Genomic DNA, 8,838 nt, shown 5'->3' with positions numbered 1-8,838 from the left:
TTTTTAGGGGGAAGAAGGGGAGGGATTTCGTCTCTTCTCGAGGGATGAATCGCGGAGGGGGAAGTGTGGAAGCGAGGGAGAGGGAGAGATTTTCGTGGGTGCGAGGAGGGTCGATTGGGAGTGATAGCTTCTAGAGAGAGGAGGAAAAATTGGAAGTTGAGGTAACGAAGATATTTGGAATGATGTGAAGGTTTAATGGTGGTGAAATTTTAAATTTTGTGTGCAAGGGGTTGTTTATTCGTTTGTCGAGAGAATTCGGGTGTGACGATGAGACTAATTCTTTTGTCTTTTTTTTTTTTTTTTTTTTTTGGAAAATTTGAGGCGGGGGTGGAAAAGATTTGGGGATTTGGGTGGGGAGGTTTTGGGGGGGGGGTTTATTGGGGGGGGGTTGGGGGTGTGGGGGGGAGCTTTTTTTTTTTTTTTTTTTTTGTGAAAATTGAAGCAGTGGTTGGAAAGATATTGTGAATTCGGTTGTGAAGATTTTGAGGTGAAGTTTAATTGTGGTGCGTTTGGAAAGTTCGAGGGATGAGTGTGGGAATTGGAGAGATGAGAAGAAGAGGAGGGTTTGAGAGGATTTCTGTGCTTGAAGAGATTGATCGAAAGTGGAGCTTTTTTCGTGGAAATCAAAGAAGATCAAAGTAGTGAGAAAAGTTTGGTTGGAAAGATATTAGTAAGTGAAGGATTCAAATTTAATTGTGGTATGTTTAGGAATTTAAGATGTTGATTGGGGATTTGTCGAGAGACCAGTGGGAATTCTCGTTGTTAGGGGTGAAAAGATTGATTGGAAATTGAAGATTTTGTGTTGGAGATTAAGGTAGTGGAAAAGTTTGATGCTAAGATTTAGGATTTAAAATATAATTGCGATAGGAAGAAGAGCGACGATTGTGATTGAGTTGAATTGAAGAAGGTATAATATAAAGTATGATATAATTATATTGAATCGATAATTGGAATTTTTTTATGTGGTATAATTTGTTGAAATTGATTCCACGAGAGAATAAAAGTTTATATTTTTACGTATAATGGAGCTATTTTTATTAAAAGTGATATCGATCACAAGAATCGTGATTGATCGGAGTTGGAAAAGATAATTAAAGATCAGTTTTATGAATTAACTTTCATTTGAAGATTAAGTTATTACTATTTCTAATTATAATAGGATTTTTCTTGTCACATAAAAGTTATATATGATCATAATTTTTCATTTTCTTTGAATAGAAATTAACAAAGTTAAAAGTCGAAATAAGTCGGAGTAAAAGAATAGATCGTTACGTAGAATTATAATCAAAATTGAATTTAATTATAATTTATTTTTTTGTCGTACTTTTATCTCTTTTATATACACATATATATATTTGATCTTCCGGTTATAATGATGGAAATTTCTAAAATCTGACAATCTCGACATATAATAAAGTTTCTTTTATTAAATTATAATTATTAAATAATAAGTAGTTTATCTCGAAATTAATTTTTTAAAATAATATCCTCGTGTCTTTATTATATATATATATGTCTTTTTTTTATAATTTAGAAAATTTTAAATTAAATATTTTAAATATTTTTTGTCAGAAGATAATTTTTTTTTATACAAAGAAAGTTTATCTCGTTTTTGTATAATATTTTTATTATTATTAGAATTATTTAATGTTAAAAACATGAAGGAATTATTACAAGAAAGTTTCTACTACGCTAACTTTTAACAATCAATTTTTTCCACGAGGTTATTGTTCCATTTCCACGATGAGAAAACAGATATTAGAGCGCGATAGAAAAGTTATTAACATTATCTTTTAGCCACATATATGGGTCACGCCAGTCTTCGTGTAAAATTTATGATCTTCGAGTAATTCACGAATCCCTGTCTAGATTTAACTTGAAAATCAATCGTAAACTTCACCATCAAGATCCTCGAGATCGTATCATATCCAAAAATACTTAAACTTCTTTCGATTCTTTTATAACATCTCTCGATCGATCCTTAAGATTATAAATTTAATAAAAAAAATATTAACATCTAAAAATTTCCAAAAATATCTAGATATCGTTTATTCTAATCTCTATTACCCCAACTTGCAGCATCCTTCAAAAATCTTCATCGATCCTTAAAATATCAAAAAAATTTCTAAAAATATTCAAATTCTTTCAATTTTCATCGCCATAATCGATAATAATATCTTTCAATCGATCCTTAAGATCAAAATTCAACAAAAAATCAACTTGCAAACTTCATCAATTTTTATCACATCTAAAAATTCCCAAAAATCATTTATTCCAATTTCCATTACCCCAATCCCTCCGCCCTCAATCTTCCCCCAATCACCACCAACAATATCCACCGCAATATCCCTTTCATTGCTGACACCTCGTTTCAATTCACCGCGTCAATTCCCCTCTCGATGAACGTAAACCGTATCCTCATCTCGATCGAACACGAATCGACGATCGAATTTGCCTGCCGCGCGTTCTCTTCAAAGAGGAAACAAGAGAACGCGTCTCGAAACTTTGTCACGACTCTAATAAGCGGCATCCTTTGATTTATCGCTCGATCGAGGAGCCCTGGAGAGCCCCCGGCCGACAAGAAATCGCGATTTGAAATTCCAAGTTGCACGCTCTAACGCGCTCTCGTGGATCTCCCCCTCGATCCACCGCTTGACAGGAAGGATGATTTACAACCTGGCCGGCCACGTACGAATCGTCCTCGTTTCCCCCCTCGTGTTTCGCGATAGAGAAATCGCGATGCCGCGGCTCCAAGAATTCCAGTGCCAGTCGATGGGGAACTGGTTGGAGGTCGCTGGTTTCCGGGTTTATTTGAAAACGTGACTCGATTGGAAACTGGAAATTTGTAATTTATTAATTGATCGGGTCGCTCGGATTTGCGGCCAAGCGATAAGATCAAGTACAACATTACAGAATTAATAGACACGTTCGAGACGGGTATCTGTGGATCTGTGTTGGATAGAGAAATTTATGAAGTTGTTGTGCCGAGGTGGTTGATTCAAAACTGTTTTGACGAACAGATTAGGGTTTTCGATTAGGTAATTAAATTAAATTATTAGTCCGCGTCGAGTGGAGGGATGAAGATTTTTTCTGGCTAGTTTAGTTTCTCGATTTTAATAGTGATTATTTTGATTGAATATTGAGAAGGATTAGATAGTGTTGATTTATAAAATGTATAATTTGATCAATGATTTAAAATTAAATTTAATATTCGAAAGAAAGGATTTTTCTTGTGAGTTAATATTGACGTGTAAGGATTGCAAGAGAAAATTACACTTGAGAGGGTGAGTTTCTTTCAATTTTCAAATATAAAAAACTGACTGACTCAAGAAAAATTAGATATAATAATTATCTACACTTTTATTTACACAGAACCTTCCATGATATCGATTCGATAAAAATCGAGTCGCAATTTTTCTAAAATTGTATAAACAAATTTTAACGAGTTGGTAAGAACGAAAAGACTGTCGGACTGTCTTTTCCCTTCGCAACAACAGGGCAAAGCTGTCACTAATGCGGCGTAAATGTAATCAAAACGGTTTCCACCCCTAAGTAGGGGGGCTGTTTGCGTCATTAATGTCAAGCCTCGACCGCTCCGTGCATAAACGGTTGCCCGATATATTCTACGACTTATAATTAATCGACATCTTCCACCCCTTGTTACATAATAATTCACGCACGGCTCGTCTTATCGAGTTGAACGTTTTAAAAATAGCGGCGCGAATTTTTAGGGCGTACAACGCTCGTGGAAATAAATAGACGGGGTGTGTTAATGACCCATGGCCAACTGATCAATCGCTTGAGAATTATTACTAAAAAGTATCATTATCGAGAGAAATTTTGCCTAAATAGTCGAAAATTGTTAACTGGATCTTGAATTATTTATATTTATTGTACAATATTCCGCGATATCTCCTCGAATTATTAAGTGATAGATTATTAAGTAAATACATAATTGTTATAAACGGTGGAAAAATTGAAACGAAAGAATAAATAGTTCAAACAGCTCAAAGTTAATGTAAAAATTTATTTTCCGTTTATATTTAAGCATATTCGAGAAAAAATATTATTATCTTTTTAAGTTAATTTTAGTTCCAACGTATTCATTTCAGATAATAATAAAAAATATGTAGAAAAAAAAATTTGCAAACGATTAGATTGTTTTCTAATTTTTGTAAAGTGTATTCGCGATTATATCCTCTTTTTCCAATTTTCTTAAATTATTTTTTTTTTCAAAGTATCGAATCTTTTTTCGTCATTTCGAAAGTCACGCTCCTCCAATTCTTTCCGAATTTCTAGCGCTCTAAAACGCCACTCTTGGCACACGCAACGCGACAGACAGAAGACAATTTTCAAAAGAGTTCTAAGCGCAAAAGTTCTCTCGCTCTTTAACCATCACATGGCGCATGTGACTTTTACGTTTCACCAATGCACAAAAAGCAGTAATGGATCGTAAACGGGATTGAAATGAAATCTACCCCCATCCTGTTCCCCTCCTCCACATTCGCCTTCCTCCAGAGATCGCCCGTTAATTACGATCCTTTGTAGTTCGGTCCCACGAATGTTTACCCATGTGTCCACATTCGGTTCATCGTTATTCCTATCTCCAACGACTGTTCCAACGATATAATTGCTCGAAATCCAGAGTGTGAAATGGTGGTGGTATCACACAGGGCTTGAAATAAAACCCTGCGCTATCTTCCAGTGGAATTTTGTTGGTCGAAATTTTATCTATTTCACGAAGTTTCAAAAGAAAATAATGAAAGAAAATTCGATCAACAATGTCGACTTTATCCTTACTAATCGCGTAAAAATTCTCGTCATTAAAAGCATCTGCAAATTGGATTATTTATATCTTTTTCATTATTATCAAAATAAATTAGAAGATGATCCTCTTCGAGAAAATACCTTATACCTTACTTCCCAATCAAAGTTCTCGTCTTAATTACAAAGAAAATCGCCACTAATAATCATCGATTACAATTTCTTAACAATTAATGATACTTCTCTAAAATCATAATCAGCCATAGTTTACTCATAATAATGTAACGTAACAACAACAACTATAATCGTAACCATAATCTCAATCACCTGAGCTTTAATAACCAGGCTTATAACAACCCTATATAGTATGCATAACCCATTACACATTCATACGAAAATTTTTACAATTTTTACCGACTAAATTTCGAGCGCATTTTCTTCTTTCGTTCCCGCGAAGGAAAATTCATCCAAGCTTTCTAAATTGAATTCCGTGAAATTCATGTCTATTCGATCCCATTCGAAGGGAGGTTGCTCGTCCTCGTTAATTCTTGCCTCGCGTTAATTCTATCCGCGCGAACGAACGTGAACACGAGAAAAAAAAATTACGCAATATACACGCACACATACACACGTGAATAGTGCGTGAAAGAGCGGCACAGAAATACCTACTTGCGCGTTAACAAACGGCGGCGCAATATGGAAAAGGAAGTCGCTATCAGGAGTGATAATCGTGCAACGATAAAGAGCGACCCGGCTCAAATTTATTGAGGCTCGACGCCTCGCCGATAAACTTGCTTTTATCTGGGGAAGAGAAAAAGTGGATGCGTTAGTTCGCGAGGATACTAATCACTGATTACCGTGCCATTCCAACAGTCGACTGATTGTGAGTAATATCGCTCTGTGTTTCAAATCCTAGAATTTAAAGATTTTTTTTTTCTATTATTTAGAAATGTTTATAATATTCTCTGCATCTGATTATATCGCGTCGAGCTTTCGTTTTGAAAAATTGAATTATTGAAAAATTGAAATTATTTTGCTTTTGTTATTTAGAAATTTGATCTTTTGCATTAGGTATAATTTTTCTTTTCTTTTTTGTGTTATGGTGTATTGGAATCAAATTCAAAATTTTGAAAAGTAGAGTTCGCGGATTGTGTAATTATTTCGAGGATTCTTTTTCTCTACTTGAAAACGAATTTTTTACATATTATCCGACGCATAAATTATTTAAATATGCGGATGACGATTACAAGTCGCACATATATGAATGAACAATGATCTTCCAGCCATCCAGAGTTTGTCGAATTTCGAAATCCTACAATATTTAAATTTCGTCCAATCCGCGATTTGCGGGATATTAATTAATATTAAAATTTTTCAATACACAATTTTGCAATAGGAATTATTATCCAATCGAGAACGGGTGGTGATTCACGAGATTCACAGATAGAAGAAAAAAAGTCGTATTTCCTGGAAGTTTTTTATTATTCACGACGGAGTTAAATTTTATCGCGACATTCGTAGAAATTTGCCAGTCACAAATCGTTAAACAGAACGAAGTCAATAGCGCGACTATATCATCGAAACCATTATCGTTGAATTCCTTTCCAAGATCTTGCTAGAACGATCAACAATCAGTTGTATCCTTATCCATCGAACTCTCGATCGATCATCTCTCGTCCTAAACTCGGGTCTAAAACTCCTTCTCAACTTGTATAAATAAATACATTCACACGTGATTAATAAATAATAAATAATCGAGAATGCTCGTTTCAATTCCATTGGGAAAACGGAGGAAAAACATGGAAATACTAAATTTACGATTTTCCGCCGTGAAACCGTAAACTTATTTTATTATTCTCTCTTCTATTAGCTTTGTTTCAAAAAGTTGAAATGAAAATAAAAAAAAAAGAAAAAGAAGAGGAAGAAAAAAATAGTCGAGGTTATTTTACTTTATTTATCGAACTTGATACCACTACCTACCATACCACTACCGTGCATTCTTCTTTTTAATACACGAATAAACGTACGATTACGAGTATTCTCACATTCGATCGCGTCGTTTCATAAAAATCGTATCGACAATTTAGAAAATAATAATCAGAATAAAATGATCGAAAATTTCACGAATATTCCTTCTGATGAGAGTTAGTTAAAATTATTTCTCCCTCCTAAAAAAAAAAGCATCACAAATTTCATAAATAGAGGGCAAGATGAAACGGTTTATGGACTCAAGCGACGAAAGGAAAACCTTTGACAAATCTCGAGTTCCAGTTATTCCGTTTCATCTCTCTTTCCAGAAAGACACTTCGTTTCATAAAAATCGTATCGACAATTTAGAAAATAATAAATAATCAGAATAGAACGATCGAAACTTTCACGAATATTCCTTCTGATGAGAGTTAGTTAAAATTATTTCTCCCTCCTAAAAAAAAAAGCATCACCAATTTCATAAATAGCGAGCAAGATGAAACGGATTATGGACACAAGCGACGAAAGGAAAACCTTTGACAAATCTCGAGTTCCAGTTATTCCGTTTCATCTCTCTTTCCAGAAAGACACTTCGTTTCATAAAAATCGTATCGACAATTTAGAAAATAATAAATAATCAGAATAGAACGATCGAAAATTTCACGAATATTCCTTCTGATGAGAGTTAGTTAAAATTATTCCTCCCTCCTAAAAAAAAGGCATCACGAATTTCATAAATAGAGAGCAAGATGAAACGGATTATGGACACAAGCGACGAAAGGAAAACCTTTGACAAATCTCGAGTTCCAGTTATTCCGTTTCATCTCTTCTTCCAGAAAGACACTTGAAACCACGATGTCCGAACAATCACAAATTAAATCACCCTTTATCGCGCGTTCACCTTCCTTAACGATGCCTTTCAAGAAAAAATGGCGCGAGCGAGAGAAAGAGAGAGAGAGAGAGAGATGAAAAACGCGACTCGATTCGAGATCGTGGGTCCCGTGACGATAAGAAACGAACGATTGCTCGGGAATACTTTACGTGACGGTGATACGTGTGTGTAATTGGTCGTAAAAGCAAGCGAGCGCAACCTCGCCTCCATGGAATAACGCCTGGTTTACACGACTCGTATATACCTCGAATACCTTGTGTTCCGTTCTTTTCGCGGGAAAACAAGCGAGGAGAGAGGGAGGAGAGGGGAGAGAGAGGGGGAAGGAGGGACAAAGAGGATAGAGAATAATTGTTCGACTTCCGATAGCATTGTGCCGAGCTACGAGTTTCGCGCGCGCGCGCGCTTTCGTACGCTTTTGCTCGTCTTTTTCATCCTTTCGTTCGTTCCAGTACCCGTAATGAAACCGTTCAATTCTCTAATTAGCCGAATACCACGTGATTCCATCCGCGAGTCTGTAGAAAGTTTGAACCGAGGAGGGAAGGGGTTTTAATTGGAAACTTCTGATCCGGGCCTTGGCTCCAAGCTGACGTGTGTTTTGTAATAAACTGAGCGTTGTCGAGTGGGATCGAGATATATATATGTATTGGGAAATATATTGGGAAAATTTTGTGAAAATTTGTGTGTAAATTTAAACGGGAATGATCGTTGAAAATTTCTTTAAAATTAAAATTTGCAATTGGAATTTTGACCTGTTGAGTTCAAGGTTGAAAGTTGAAAAAAAATTCGTAGTTAGAAGAAATTTATCCACATTTCTTTTTAAATTTATAAATTCTCATTCTTCTCGTTGTTGTTTTTAAATTAATGTTAATACACACGATATGTTCGATATATACGTTTGATATTCGATATAAAAGATTCAAAAGTTAGAAACGTAGAACGTCCATACAAAATTATAAATATTCATATTCGCTTTTTTTTTTATTTTGCAAGAACGTCACACTAATCTTGACCGCAATTCTATCCAATATAAAATATATTCATATCCCTGGTAGCGACTAGTTCAAGATTGAGAAATAGGTTGTTTATTCGAGAAGAATTTAAAAATATTTAAAAGAAACAAAGATTTTTATTTTTAAAGATTAGAGGATTAGAAAAAAAAATGTAAAAATGTTCGTAACCGTGAATTCCTCTTCGATATCAATGAATAATGGTCT

General features: G+C 34.8%; 1 protein-coding gene and 1 long non-coding RNA gene across 4 annotated transcripts in view; both read left to right on the top strand.

Moving 5' to 3' along the window:
- The window catches only part of LOC102676606 (ras-related protein Rab-37), a 116,910-nt gene that overhangs the window by 80,891 nt on the left and 27,181 nt on the right, over positions 1-8,838 (top strand). The gene's annotated exons all lie outside the window — the stretch shown is intronic.
- The window catches only part of LOC116185863, a 26,244-nt gene continuing 17,812 nt past the window's right edge, over positions 407-8,838 (top strand). Inside the window, exon 1 of the long non-coding RNA XR_004150765.1 lies at positions 407-670. This is a non-coding gene — a long non-coding RNA (uncharacterized LOC116185863). The remainder of the gene's footprint in view (positions 671-8,838) is intronic.

This window comes from Apis dorsata, unplaced genomic scaffold, assembly GCF_000469605.1.
Source record: "Apis dorsata unplaced genomic scaffold, Apis dorsata 1.3 scaffold_309, whole genome shotgun sequence".
Classification (NCBI taxonomy): domain Eukaryota; kingdom Metazoa; phylum Arthropoda; class Insecta; order Hymenoptera; family Apidae; genus Apis; species Apis dorsata.
Note: the sequence above shows the minus strand (reverse complement) of the source record. Positions and strands in the feature narration are given on the sequence as shown.